The sequence below is a fragment of the Branchiostoma lanceolatum genome, chromosome 19 (assembly GCF_035083965.1).
Source record: "Branchiostoma lanceolatum isolate klBraLanc5 chromosome 19, klBraLanc5.hap2, whole genome shotgun sequence".
Classification (NCBI taxonomy): Eukaryota; Metazoa; Chordata; class Leptocardii; order Amphioxiformes; family Branchiostomatidae; genus Branchiostoma; species Branchiostoma lanceolatum.
In genome coordinates this window covers 4,748,560-4,764,400 of record NC_089740.1, presented here as the reverse complement: position 1 = coordinate 4,764,400, position 15,841 = coordinate 4,748,560, and positions in this window count along the sequence as shown.

Below are 15,841 nucleotides of genomic sequence, written 5' to 3'. Positions count from 1 at the left end.
ATGTATATTTTATGTGATGATTAGTATCATCATAATTATGATGATCATGTCGACAAAAAAAGAATGATTTACTTCATTACGTTGTAATTAGTGTAATCCGATATCGTGTTCCTACAAGGAATGACATGAAATGCGGGGTGTTTTCGTGGTATCTTCATGGGACCGACAAATTGCGGTGTCTGACATTTTTTTTCACGGGTGGCGGAAGATAGTTTATTCTGCAAGTGTTGGGTTGGGGGGGGGGGGGGGGCATTGTTGGTAGAGATAGTCATTCATGTTTGTTTGTTTGCATTGCATACCCGGTAAAACGCCTCGTGGCGTAACACACCAGGTTTGTACTGAAGAGTACTCTCCAAGCAGAGGTGAGTGGGGAAGATTGTGGCCTTTCTATTGGCGCATATGATAAAAAGGTCACAATCTTCCCCACCAACCTCTGCTTGGAGAGTGCTGAATAGTATACAAGCTGCATATCCGGACAGATTTATATGATCTATGCACGCCAGGAAGGACCACTATAAGTGTGGTGGGTTCTTTTACGTTCTTGAGGTGTAGCTCTCCTCAAACATGGGACCTCCATCTAACGTCCTATCCGAGGGACGTCCCTAACCGAAGCTAGAGAAAATTCGTATAATGTGCCTTACCCGCCAGGGAATTGTCGTAGACTTTTAGATCGTCGCTTGTAAGAAACAATTTTTGGGCTGGAGAGCAAACTACATATTAGCCGAATATTGAATGGAATTATTATTTACATATTATTGAAAAATTTCGACACATCTCCAATATCCAACGATTTGTTCTGGTCATCATGTCATCGTCGAAAAAAGACGTACGGAACAACATACGTTCAATATCAATCTATGCAATCGTACGCAGCGTACATTAATTGATGTAAAGGTAGAGCAAGGTAAAGCAGTCATCCAGTCAGTCAATTGAGGTGAAGCATTATGCATTTTAATGTAGCTAGTGGTAGTGCAATACGGCTTCGCTACGGCTCGCGTTTTTAGCCTAGCACACCGGGTCACCCCTACTCTTCTCGATAAGTGTGTTGGGTTCTTTTACGTGCAGAGGTTTGACACTCACACCCGAAGCTCCCTCATGCGGCTTTACGTCACCATCCGAAACAGTGAACGCAATCCCTAACAACGTGTCCAAGCTGAGTGTCCGATCCTAGGATCGAACCCCGGCCCACGGTAACTTAACGTCATCATCCGAAATAAATAATGCAATTCCTTACAACATGTCCAAGCTGGGTAAAACGCTGGGTGTCCGACCCTAGGATTGAACTCCGGCCCACGGATTCACGGAATTTGATCCAGATGGCTCCAAGCAGCGTGGTTACGTTACCGCTTGCGCCACGGGGACATGAGCCATACAATAGACTTAGTCTTGCCCGTTGACATGCAATCGTGGCTCTTCATCTCAACAGCCACAAATTTTTCGAGAGTCAAGCATGTCAAATATGTTCGTGTTTTTTCGGTAAACCCTCCCATCGGAAATCCGCCCGTTTCGCGGAATTCGCCGAACGCACGGCTCTTTTCTAAACAGTTGTTACAAACCGTTCCAACCTGTTAAATATCTGTGCCAGAAAAAGCTTTCTGCACCGAAATATGAGATTGAAAACAAGATACCATCTTCTTTCTATCACAAAATTTCTTCTGTCTTAAAAGAAAGTCTTTAATCATAATCATTAGGCTTGTATTTCATTCGTTTGTTGGATTCATTTATACGAACCTAGCCTCTATAGAAGGCTTCGAGGCGGCACTTTTTAGGGATTATTATGTGCTATTTTCGAATTGCTTAACGATTATCTGGTGGATACCGCGTTTTTGAAAGCCGTCCAGCCTATATGTAAGAAGCATATGGACATGGTGAGACCCCCCCTCCTTTCAACCAAGCCTGCAAATGATGCTAATAAGAACCCTACTCGGAAAAAAACTGAACCCAAGCCTTGCAAGCGAGGCTGGAACTAAAATCGAGGCTAAAAGTACGGAAAAGAAAAATGATATTCTAGTGACAAACGTGTTATGTTCTGAGTCTACAAGAAACCATTTCATATCACGATATGGTGGCGTCTTGCTGGCATAACAGCCAATGTGTTTGGCCTAGAACCATTGGTTCCTTGGTTCGAATCCCTTGACATGCCACCAATGTTGTATCCTTGGGAAAGGCACTTTCCTCACTCCACTCAGGTGTAAGAGTGGGTACCTGGCTTCGGTTGGGGAGGTAAAAGGCGGTGGAAGGAGAGGGTTTATGGCGGTTCATACCAGTCAAAAGCGAAATACACTGTATTTGGGCGAAATACAGTGTATTTGGCTTTCAAATACACTGTACTTCGCAAATACACTGTATTTCGCCAAATACAACGTATTTCACCCAAATACACTGTATTTCGCTAATACACCGTATTTCACCCCAAATACAATGTATTTGCGAAATACAGTGTATTTCCGAAACAAAGCGTGTTTCTCCAGATACAGAGTATTTCGTCCTAAAGTGATGTATAAGACCCAGTACAATGTTTCTCACCGTATAGACCCAGTACAATGTATTTCATGTATGTATTTGGGACTTAATTAAATATTTCAGTTTTGGAGCTACTATGTCGTGACATCGCCTTCAAAACCTATAGTTGAGAAGTCAGTATGTCTGGCAATACTTCTGTCAAATTTAGTGCCGTGTTGACGATTATAACTGTTTCATTTAATAATAAGAATGTCTGGAATTGTTTTTGCATTTCGACTTGTTCAGCAATTTAACAGAGACGGAATCTGATAATTCTTGCAAATAGTTCCATCCTCCGTTGATTCTAATTATTTACCTCTTACAACATCTATAACATACTCAATGTTGCGAAGTGAATGCGAACTAATACTGCTTAGGAGAAGTAAAGCACTTGGAACAGAGGCGGGGTCATGGAAAAATGGTAACGGAAGTTACATACTGTCGTCAGAAAGCGTGTTCACCAGACGTAAGTCGCCAAGTTGTAATTGATCGACTTTCTTGGGACATACGGACTGACAAACTCTAATTGTTAAAGTTAATAAAAGGTACTTTTCTGCATCATGTGAACCTACCACGTAGATACGGTCAACGTATATTTCACAGTCTGTATGCATATGGCTACATGTGTACTGAAAAAAGCATCTTCATGACCTTTACACTAATTACAGTACGTGGGAGCAATGCCTTCTCTGATAACTTAACTGCTAGTAACCACAAAGAGCCTATTGTCTCATTTTCTGTTAAATTTCTGACCTGAGCGTTGAGGAGAAATGCGTCGTACGCAGACGACTTATGTATTATTTGTCCATCTGACAAAGCAGTAGTGGCGAAATATTGCCATGTATATGACAAAGCTCTGCACACCTAATGTAATAATGTCTAATTATTCTGGCGAAACACGCTGTATTTCGCAAATACACTGTATTTCGCAAACACATTGTACTTGGGGTGAAATACGGTGTATTAGCGAAATACAGTGTATTTGGGTGAAATACGTTGTATTTGGCGAAATACGGTGTAATAGCGAAATACAGTGTATTAGCGAAATACAGTGTATTTGGGTGAAATACGTTGTATTTGGCGAAATACAGTGTATTTGCGAAGTACAGTGTATTTGAAAGCCAAATACACTGTATTTCGCCCAAATACAGTGTATTTCGCTTTTGACTGGTATGAACCGCCATAAGGGTTGGCCTCCACCTTCCAACACTGTGCTCTAGCTATAGACACAGTGGATAACAACCCACTGCCCCTATGGCCTCAAAAAAGGAATACCTTTACCACGATAACAACGACAGGTGTTAGGAAGATCTCTACATCCAAACCGTCCCTGTCCTATCTATCCACACGCTTAAAACGGGATTACGGGACTGCGTTTGTCATTTAACAAGATGGACATTTCAGATGAATGCTTTGTACTCCTGATAACACGAAAGATCACCCTCCGATAAATTTCAAAGGTAACTACGTTAAGAAACATTTGTTTACATCCAAAGTGGCCCTTTTCTGATGCCTGAGATTCTTTCTTGAACAATTTAGATCTTAAGATTAGATGCTTTTAATGACATGGAGAAAGAGAGCTCCTACTTAAGATTCAACTCAGGCATATACAACCACATCAGGCCACACAGCAAGTAAATTTTATGGATGGCATCCTCTGCAGACTCCAAATTTAATGCGAGATGGCGAGAAAATAAGATGGGTAAAAAAAGATGGCTAAATTTTCAAAATATACACTATAAACATTGCAATAAGAATTGAAGCGACAAAATATGATATCACAGTCGACAAGTCTTTTATTACTGTATTCAAGAAGTGCAAAAAGTAGAGTAGAGTAGAGTAGAGTAGAGTAGAGTAGAGTAGAGTAGAGTAGAGTAGAGTAGAGTAGAGTAGAGTAGAGTAGAGTAGCGTAGCGTAGCGTAGCGTAGCGTAGCGTAGCGTAGCGTAGCGTCGAGTCGAGTCGAGTCGAGTCGAGTCGAGTCGAGTAGAGTAGAGTAGAGTAGAAACCTTGACACTAGTGTGGTAGATTGGTATCACTTACCAAGTTGGCAACTACACTCAAGGCTACCACACTACTGTCAATCTACAACTACCGAACTAGTTTCACTTCTACAACTACACTCATAGCTACCGAACTACTGTTCCTTCCACAAGTAGAATCAAGGCTACAACACAGAATATTTTCCCATTTTGATACTTTTTCGTCATGTTTACTATCTCTCTCTTCAAAATCAGACCAAAATTAATGAGCGCGCTGATGTGATAAAAAAAAAACTTACTTGCTGTGGCCTTATGCTATTAGTGGTCTAACTTTTCGATGGTCCGTATGTTCTTATAAACGTCTTATTCTGTTTAACCTAAATATGTAAAACAAATCCAAGTCACTAGTTGAGTTGCTAAGTTATTGATCAATAAAATGATCGACTAATAACAAACACTTGACTATCCAGCGGACATTTGGGCATTGAGAATTCAACTGGGCCACCTTCCACATACACAAACGCACGCTGTTTTAATTGAGTCACATAAAACTTTACAACATGCATCTTCCTTTTTGAGACCGATGGTATTGAGCTAAGGAAGAATGTTTTACATTTTGTAATACTTTATCTGCTTCCTTACTAGTAAAAAAAAACAGGTGTTACGGGAAGCACCTTTGTTTGTACTGCATACCCGGTAAACCGCCCCATGGCGTAGGTTTGTACTGAACAGTACAAGCTGCATATCCGGACAGAATCGTTTGATCCACTCACACCGGGAAGGACCCCTTATCTTTTCGATAAGTGTGTTGGGTTCTTTTACGTGCTTGAGGCGGGGATCTACTCAATAATGACCTCCATTTAACTTCCTATCCGAGGTACGTCCCTAACCGAAGCTAGGTACTCATTTTCACCTCAGTGAAGTGAGGACATTCGTGTAAAACTATTCTTTTCCCAAGGGCACAACGTTTTTCCCAAGGACACAACGCTTCTCCCAAGGACACAACGTCAACGGGGCATGACAGGATTCGAACCTAGGACCTCTAGGTTTCAGGCCAAAGATCTACCTACCCGTATCACAGCCAGGTTTAATATAACAGATACGTCTGTTTACATGTTGACATAGGTACATTCTTAACACCATGAAAGCGGTTGTCTCAAGTGGTATTAGATCGGTAATACTGCGGACTAGAAATTTTGTCATCTGGAACTTTATCACTATAGAGGATCCAATCAAAAATCGCCTCTATTGTTAGCTAATGCTCTGGGCATTCCTGAAGATTTAGCGTTTCCTTTTAGGGGCGTGAACACGATTGCCGTACGCTCATCGTACGAACGCGGTACGATCGTCCTGCGATCGCTAACTGGGGGTAGCCTCCACCAGGCTTTCCCACGTGCGTATGGATGGTAGAATTCGGCGGAAAAAGAATTATTAACCGTATACTAGTAGTCAGTCCACGGTAAAGGCAATGATTCGCCCACGTAACTGCGCGTGCAAATGAAACCCTCTGTTGGCCACACTTCCCCGGCAAATATTCTCTCTATAGCTGGCGTAGTTAGTCTGGTAAAGAATAAACTCAGGGCATTATTGGATTAGTCGTGCATGGGCCTTCCACAAATCAGCTGTCATTTTCTTCTTCTTTTAAAAAAAAAAGGTTGTTTTAGATATTTGTAGGCGGTTGGTTCTGTCACGCCCTGCTTGAAAACCCTACGACAAAAATAAAATAAAACTGTACAATCGTAAAATCGTACGAAGACCTACGACGAATGTTACCACACCATATACGACAAAAACAGTCTTTTTTTCAGCGCCATGTTGGTCAAGCTAGCTTCATCTTTTTCTTCTTTTTTTTGTCTAAGGGTGTCGTCTTCTCTTTTGTCTTCGCTTTACCGTGTCTTAATCCTGCTCTTCTTCTGCTTGAAGATTGCTCTTTTTTGGGGCTTGATCTATCAAGCGTTTCTGTTTTTTGATGAACAGCGTTGCTACGCATTTCATATCTATGTTAGGAAATTTGATACACATCAGACTAGACGAACACAATGCTCTTAAATTTGCCGATGATTAGTCATAATCATTTGATAAATAGCTTAAAGCAAGCAGCCCTCTCAAATTACAATTGAAAAATTCAAATCAAACTTTGTCTAGAATTGATATAACCTCATAACCATATAAATCAACATTAATCCGCCGGGTTACTTAAATCCGCCACTTTGAAAAACAGTGTGTTTGAGAGATCTCTAGTGCAGCACTCCCAGGTATGCACAGTTTAGATATACAGGAGTGCATTATACTGGGGGACGTTGGGTTGGAGATTTGTTTGGACATATTTTTTGAGGGTGGCGGAATTATGCACCCTGTTAGAATTATTTTAGTACATGTAGACAGGACACATCGCAGTCAAATAGAGATTTGAAGATTTGAAAGATCCGTTCAAATCATGACTGTATTTTTCATCAGTTGAATCAGTAGAACCGTTTATACATTCGCTTTGGCACGGTAGACACGATAACATCTAACCCACTATTCTAACAATGTGTACGCCCAACTTGTACGCTCTATGACGCCCAAGCCATATATGTGTATACATGCACACCGTATACACACCGTTTAATATACACTTTGGCACAGTAGATAAGATAACTTCTAGCCCACTATTCAAACAATGCACACGCTCAACCTGTACGCTCTACAGCACGTCAACCCATACCTGCGTAATATCACTAATCAAAACCTTTGACGCATAAGCCCCCCTCCCCCCTAGCTAGAGATGTTATCTCAAACAAACCTACCACTTTACACATTCCTAAGGTCTTATCAACTCCCTATTATGTTTGGAAAGTGCTGCGCATGGGCAAGAGGCATTTTGTCATTGTTCGATTTAATCCCTCCAGACAAAGATACGATGACCCAAATGACCTTCAAGACGATTTAACCGCCATTTTCTTTTAATGAGATAATGATCTAAGATACGCACTTCTCTAAAAAGAAGGAGTACATTTTACTTTTCTGTCAGCAAATTTCAAGAATAACAATCTTTTTATTTTAAAACAAACTGATGCAAAATATGACGATTTTTACCTCAGGATTTCACAAATTCAACGTCATTAAAACGGTGATGACGTCAGCACATTCTGTGTATCTTTAAATCAATGTGAAAATAATGTGACCTTTCAAAAAGTAAGTCTTCTTAAGCCTTGATCTTATAAACCTTTGACTTCTAGTCAAAAGAGGGAAAACACAATCATCCTTTAAACCCCTAGATTACATATAGAATAAAGATTGTCCGATTTGGTCATAATCGAAAAGTAAACACAAAAGTGAAGGAATCTGTGTACGTAGGGAGTAAAGGTTAAATGGTGGGAAATGACGGGACCAAATATGGACATATGATCTATCGAGGTTACTACATTATCTCTAATCGGCATTAGAGTTGTTTTGTGTTGCTTTCTTTTTCTAGCTGAACCAGAACTTTTTGACTAGAGTTCAGAGCGAAATGGAAATGGGGTAGTCACATAGTGGTGATTTACATTGCTGCTAACGTTAGATTCAGCAGAATACAGAAGAATAGGTCTCCTGTGTGTGTGTGTGTGTGTGTGTGTGTGTGTGTGTGTGTGTGTGTGTGTGTGTTTGTGTGTGTGTGTGTGTGTGTGTGTGTGTGTGTGTGTGCGGTGTGTGTGTTTACATGTCACAGTGTATGTGTGTGCCATGGTGTGTGTTTCTGTGTGCGTGTGCGTGTGTATGTGTTACGGTGTGTGTTATGGTGTGTGCTAGTGTTTGTGCGTGTGTTTGTGTGTCTGAGTGTGTGTGTGTGTGTGTGTGTGTGTGTGTTCGTGTGTGTGTGAAAAAAGAGAGTTTCTTGTGTGTATGTGTGTGTGAGAAAGATAGACAGACAGACAGACAGACAGACCGAGACAGACGGACAGAGACTCTGTGCATGTGTCTTTTTTTTCAAACCCCCCTCCCCCTTCCACTCCACTGTTCCCTCTACCTGTCGACTGTCTCTACCTGTAGGGATGACAGATAAACCCTGACCTCGAACGACCTCTCAATCCAGAAGAGCTACCCAGAATGCCAAGAATGCACTATTTCTGCTTTGTTCTCACGCCAAGGCCAGAAGACATCATACCCGACTACAAAAAAGCGTTCGACTGTAACGTCTAGTAACATTAATCCCCCGGGTTACATATATCTGCCACTTTGAAAAACAGTGAGTTTGAGATATCTATAGTGCAGCACCCCCCCCCCCCCCCTGGTATACACAGTTTAGATATACAGGAGCGCATTATACTGGGGAACGTTGGGTTGAAGATCTGTTTGGACGTATCTTTTCGGGGTGGCGGAATTATGTACCCTGGTGGAGTTATGTTGATAATTGTAGACATGACACGCCGCAGTTAGGTGACAAAGGATCGTTGCACTATCAGCTAATCAACCATTGAGATACAAAATCTATTTTAGTCGGGTCACTGAGACGATAAAGGAGGTCTTCATTAGCGTCGGTGTCAGGGACACATGTGCCCAAAGGGCGTTCAGGTGCACAAGCTAGTGGCGTCGCGGTGGCGCAATGGCTGGGCGTTTGCTCCGTGGACGTTTCTGTATCTGTATCTATATCTATATAGCAGGACTGGTATAACCGCCATTAGGCATAACACACCAGCTTCGCATGCACGCGGCGCGGCAGCAGCTGGTTATATTACACCGAACGGTCTGTTACACCTAGTCTTTGCATATCTGACTGCAACCGTTCTTTAAATCTGTTCAGTGAGGATGCTCCTACAGTACTTGATGACAACGAGTTCCATTCTACCACTATGGTTCTCGGAAAATACGAATTTTTGAACACATCAATCCTTGGCTGATAACTCTGGTACTTAAAAGCATGATTATTTCTAGCCCTCTTCTGAGCTGGCATTAGATACTTATCAGTCGGTACGTCTACAAGTTTGTTAGTCATTTTGTACATCATGCAAAGTCTGGATGTTGTTGTTCTGTCTTCAAGTGACATCCATTCCAGATCTGCTTTCATTTTGGTGACACTGGCGCCAAAGTCATAGCTGTCACGTTGTGCCTTGAAAGGCACATTATACGAATTTCCTCACTCGACTCATGTGAAAATGAGTACCTAGCTTCGGTTAGGGACGTTCTCGGACAGGACGTTAAATGGAGGTTCCATGTTTGACGGTAGCTACATCTCAGGCACGTTAAAGAGCCCACCACACTTATCCAAAAGAGTAGAGGTCCTTCCCGGTGTGAGTGGATCAAACCTAACAGTCTGGTCTGGGTTGACATCTTGAAAAGGTGATAGTCACCTGTTATGTCAATTCTTCCACAAATGTGAGAAAATCTCAAATAAATAGATAGTCAGTCAGTTAGCCTGTATTTACACAAGCTCTCGGCCGGAGGTTACTGACCCCCAGCCCAATCTGGCTTTGCTAGGGGGATGGCGGTTACAGGACCGGCTGGCCACTAGGAGCGCGATTCGTCAGCCTAGTCAGTCAGTCAGTCAGTCAGACAGACAGACAGACAGACAGACAGACAGACAGACAGACAGACAGACAGACAGACAGTCAGTCAGTCAGTCAGTCGGGAGATAATTTTCACATCTGTTTTGCTACATGACTTAGATTGAGCGAAAAGTTTGCCAGATTGTGACACAAAACATTTTTACGTCTCGACAATCTTGTGAAAGCACTGACCTAACAACAGGAAATATCTTTTCAAAGGTGACAGACGTCAAAAATGATCATACGAATCACTGACTGGAATAAATATGGCGGCATTATCAAATATAAAGATGGCGTCTTGACCTAGAAATTATTGTCATCAGTGTCTACTTAAAACAAACTTAATATGCAGAATTTTGAGCCATGATGACAGAAAACTTCAAAGATTGCTCCCAAGGGAGAACTATTTTCCTCCAATAATCACCTTTTGTTATCTTTAACACTGTTGTTGTAGAAAATAGCCACTTATTTGGTCCATTTCAAGAGACATGTGTTGTCCACCAATTGTAACACTTGCGAGTAAAACGGCGCCGCCGATTCGAGTAATGAGTAGCTTTTTAGAGGTGATTTACTGCATGACTCATGCGTTAACTCGCTATTCAAATTGTGAGACGAATATGATGCTAATTGGTCCAAATTGGACCTGTAGAGATACTAGAAAAGCCGAGTGTTAATAATTTTGTTTGCATTGGGATAGAGAAGCACAATAAACGTTTCGTAATTATCTAGGCAAAATCCTTCGCGAAAACAACAAGACATCGAGCTCTTTTGAAATTCGTGCTTTATATTAAAAGTACATAGGCAATTATAGAACGAGAATGAGACGACAATGGAAAGTATTTAGTTCAATGTTGTATGTTTTAACAGAAAGGTATGTCGTCAAGAGCTGGGGGGTAGTCGGTATTCTATTGTACGCGGGGTCTTTGCATTCGCCCCCTCTTAAATATGTACTGCTTCCAAATAAATGCTGTTAATCACAAGAGAAAAACCCTTTAATCAGAAAATATTTACGACTTAAATGGCAAGAATTGTCGCTAATTGGAGAGTCTAATAAGAGACAATACCAGTGTTGCATGTGTCCATAACAGTGGGTTAGGGGACAGTACAACATACGCAAGCACGCAGGCGCAGTCAGTCGGAACTAACGGCATGCCAACTGGAGTATAAAGAAAACAGTGGTGGCAGTGGTGTCATCTTCGGCCATTCAAAATCATATTTGTGGTTTCATTCAACATTTACCAATTGATGGATTAATGAATGAATGAAGACCTTTATTGCACATTTCTGCCACACTTGGCTAAGTACAGGTCACAACAAAACAAAACAATTAGTACAGTTAACGGATACAAAAAGAATATGACTATCATTAGATAAATTCTACTTCTCCTCGCTTTTCGGTTATAGTAGAAATAAAAGAACAGACGTGTTTTTCAATGGGAGGTTTGTCTAGTCGCATTAGGAATATGAATTTTTGTACAGTGCCTAAATGTGTGAAGTAGGGAAATAAGTTTTCTACAAGCTTATACAGTTCATTTCTTTCTTTGGTATATAATCCACATTCTACCACAGAATGACATTCGTTTTCTATTCTATTCAAATTAATATGCCAATCTTTATTCACACAGCAAAAGTACAGCGACTTTCGTAAGGTCTACTACAACTATAAGTAGTCGGAAACACAAGGAAACAAATGTATACAACAAAAGAACTAGCTTACGTACTTATATGAATATAGCAATTGAGTTTGACGTATCACTTACACTACTGGTTCCATCAAGGTCTAAACATTCTTTGATGTATTTACCTATTTGTACACAGTAAGGGTTGTAATTGATAAATAAACAGTACATTTCCATTGTAGGAAATGCTTTCATGCGAGAACTAATTTCAAGTAGGAAATAAATACACGTGAACTTTATGTATTGTCGGTTGTATGTGCATGTTCTCTGTTGTTTTATTAGCCCTTAAGGATTAAACCATAAACCTCCTTGATTAAACCAGGGGGTTTGTATAATAAGGGGTATCTTAATAATCTCAACTTAAACTGTACTGAAATTACCAAGACATACAATAATACATGCAAGTAACTATAAAAATAATAAAAAATTATGTAACGTTATCCTTCGCCGGCTAGAATTGATAGGTATAGTCGCCTTCCAATACCGTGCCCTAGACACAGTGGATAACAACCCACTGCCCCTACAGCCTCAACTGAAAAGGCTTTGGGATTTGTAGCCTTTTACCTTCACGTGTTACAGTGTGGCACTTTTTTCATTTTCATCTCATCGTCCGATTTCTTCTCTCTGAGATAACGTAGAACACAAAACAGAAGACTGTTTTCTTGTTGCCAGCAGGTGTGTTAAAGAATGAGGCAGCACAAGTGTCCTTATTGTCCGTGTCCATGTTCTGTCACGGACATGGCTGGTTCCGCCCCCCTCCCCCTCCCTAATGTCACCGTCTTTTGTCGTACTACATAAACACCAAAGGCTGTCTACTCTCTCTCTGTTGTCATGTTATGGTCCGACCGGTCCAGCAACCGTTCTTTTGTACGTGTAGGCATCTCTAGACTGAGCCTGGAGTCCAGCCTTGTTCTGAGTTTTGGCTAGCCTCCACCAGGCCCTCCTACGGGCGTATGGATCGTAGAATTCGTCAGAAAAAGGAATGATTAGCCAGTCCATGGTGGTGATCACATTTCGGACCCTGCAAATAAAACCCTGGCAAATATTCTCTCCGTAGTCGGCGTAGAGACTAAGTTTTGGCTCGCTTCTCAAGATCCGGCTAGTTGGCGGCTAACGGATCTTGGGGAGCGGGCCAAAGCTAACAAGGCTGGACTCCTGGCTATCTGTAGACTCTACCAGACTAGCTACGCTGGCTGTGGGAAGAATAATTTTGCCAGAGGAGTTTGGTCACCATACTGGTCTCTTTGGCGATCGGCCTTTGTCATGGTGGGGGGGGGGGGGATACTAACCCTCCCGTGGACTGACTCTCCTGGCCAATCATTCCCCTTTTTTACCGAATTCTACGATCCGTACCCCCTTCGGAAAGCCTGTTGGAGGTTAATCTCTGTCCCAGACATGTCACATTTTAAGACAAAAAGAGCCTACTAAGGTGGCTACAGTAAGGAAAGGAACAGCTAGGATCGTGTAAGGGGAGGGGGGCATGTGTAATCGTACGCTCAGTTTGCGAATGAAGCTATCAAATGACGACTTTTTCGAATCCACCTGCGTTTTCTTTTCTAGACCATCTTTTTAAAAGATTGGACCCCGTCAAATGATTTTTATTGTCATCTTTGACTTAGAATGAGAAGTTTTTATTCAACGTTTAACTTTGACCAAATATCTAAAAAAAAGTCCCATTCATTCATTCATTCACTTATTCATCCATCCATGCATTCATTTATCCATTCATTTATTCATTTGCATTCATTCAATCATTCATCCATTCCTAGCCCTCTGATGGAGATAAGAATACCAAGGTTGGTCTTATCTTTTGCTAAAGGGTAAAGGAGCTTTATCTAAGATCTTGGCTCACAACGAAGATACAGAATATAAAGACTTGAAGATGCCCCAAGCGTGGACACACCGTGCACAGTTAAGATTAAGACACACCTGGCTGTCTTGTTGATCGCAAAGATAAGATGGCAGCACGTGCAAACTTTCTGTGTACACTGACCTTGAATTAGGTATTTCGGACATTCTTGTTGTTTTTGTTTGTTCCGCATAATTGGTAAACCATCTTTGGGCGTAACACAACAGTTTTCTACACAGTTTTGTACCGGTGCACAGAAAGGGTGAAATGGAACGAAATAGAACGAAATGGAACGATATGGTACGAAATGGAACTACCGAGAGTGCGAAATTTCGCTCCATTTCGCACTTTCTGTACACCTGTTTTATACACTGTGTAAACTGTGTAAGACCAGACTGCTAAGTTTGATCCACTCACAACAGGATGAACCCCTACTCTTCTCGATAAGCGCGGTGGGTTCTTTAACATGCTCGAGGTGTGGCCCTCCTCTAACACGGGGCCTATAGCATAAAATCACATCCGACAGGACGTCCCTAACTGAAACGAAGTACTCATTTTCACCTGAATAGAGCGAGAGAATCAGTTTAAACTTTCCCAAGGGCACAACATTGGGTCTGCTAGGGGTTTGAACTCAGAACCCTGGTAGGGATCGGAACCCAGAACCTTTAGTCAATAACCTTGACCAAAATGACACCTTACAACCTTCAACATGTCTTGATAACCTCATACTACTACTTAGAATGATTAAAGGCATCTAGAACTTGACCTACTTTAATTACATTCTGTTTGCCAATTAAGACAATTAGTCGTAACAAATTCACTTGATAACCTGAAATCCAAATGTAGCTGATCGACCTGCTGTCTGACTTCCCCCGTCAACAGCGACACCATGCAACTATCGTTAGTACTGCAGCACGAACTCAGCAATTTAGACATCAGTCGTAAAAATTTTACTTGATAACTCGAAATCCAAATGTAGCTGATCGACCTATTCTCCAAGCAGAGGTTTTGGTCGGGGGGTAGTAGTGGCCGGTTTTTTTTTTAACATTACCTCCCGTAACGTTAACCGACCTACTGTCTGACTTCTCGCGTCAACAGCGACACCATGCAACTTTCGTTAGTACTGCAGCACGAACTGAGAAATTAAGACAACCAGTCGTAACAATTTTATTTGATAAGGCTGCACCAAGTAATTTTTATGGATGACGTCCGCGCGCGCATTGATTTTGGTCTGTTCCCAGAAAAAAAAACAAGAATTTCCGCGTCCTGTAACTATGACCAAAGAGTTACGACAGTGCCGAAAATCGTAAAATTAACGTTAAACTCGTCACGCGAAATGCATAAATAAGGAAGTGGCTACTGACAGGATGATCCTGTCAGCAGTAGAAAAAATTGAAAATATCTGCACTACTGACAAGATGATCTTGTCAGCAGTGCATTTTTTTCTACTGATGACAGGATCGTCCTGTCAGTTGTGCTATTTTTTTCTACTGCTGACAGGATCATCCTGTCAGCAGTGTAGATTTTTCCTGTCAGCAGCGGAAATTTTTCTAAATTTGTGAGCATAAAAGTGAAAAAGGGCGGCAACGTTGTTGTTGATTTCGATTCGTACGCTCTCGATGTCGGTCAGGGAGAGCTGACGTTCGCGCAACTGTACGAGAGACTTGTAGTGGCGAGCCAGTGAGTTTCGGCCGTACAATTTTAAGCAAGTCTTGAAAATATCAGCTACAGTGCATTTCTTCTGCAATGACGTGAAGATTGGGAGAGGCTTTGAAGTTTACTGCGGCCTGCAGGTGGGGCAGGCAACCAAGCAGTTCGGGTGTTTCATCCACATGGAGGTCGACAAGACAGCTGCCACAACTGAAACTCCTAGGCCCAAGTCTGTTTTTGAGGTATGAAACGGTTCCGTTCTTTAGTCTGTTTTGGATCAAGTACTATGTGCAAAAAAAATAACAATCTGGGAAGGGGGAGTGTAAGATGAATGCATTCATTTATTCTGCATGGATAATGATCATTTATTCGTTTCTGGTTATTTATGCTTGTTGGGGAAATATGTGGGTTTTTTTTTATTTCTATCATTTTTGGTCCATATTTGGCTCTTGAATAATTACTATTATTCATTAGGATTTCTAAAGCATAGGTAGAAATGTAGTAATGCATGCGAATTAATCACCGACTAATTTTGCCTTTTTAATATACTATGTTTCTGCAGGCCTGCAAAATCAATGGGATATGGAAAGAAACAGGACAGGACAACAACTGCTGTTCAACTTCAGCTGATTTAATCAAATTATTGCTGTTTTCATGATGAATAAAAGAATTGTCAG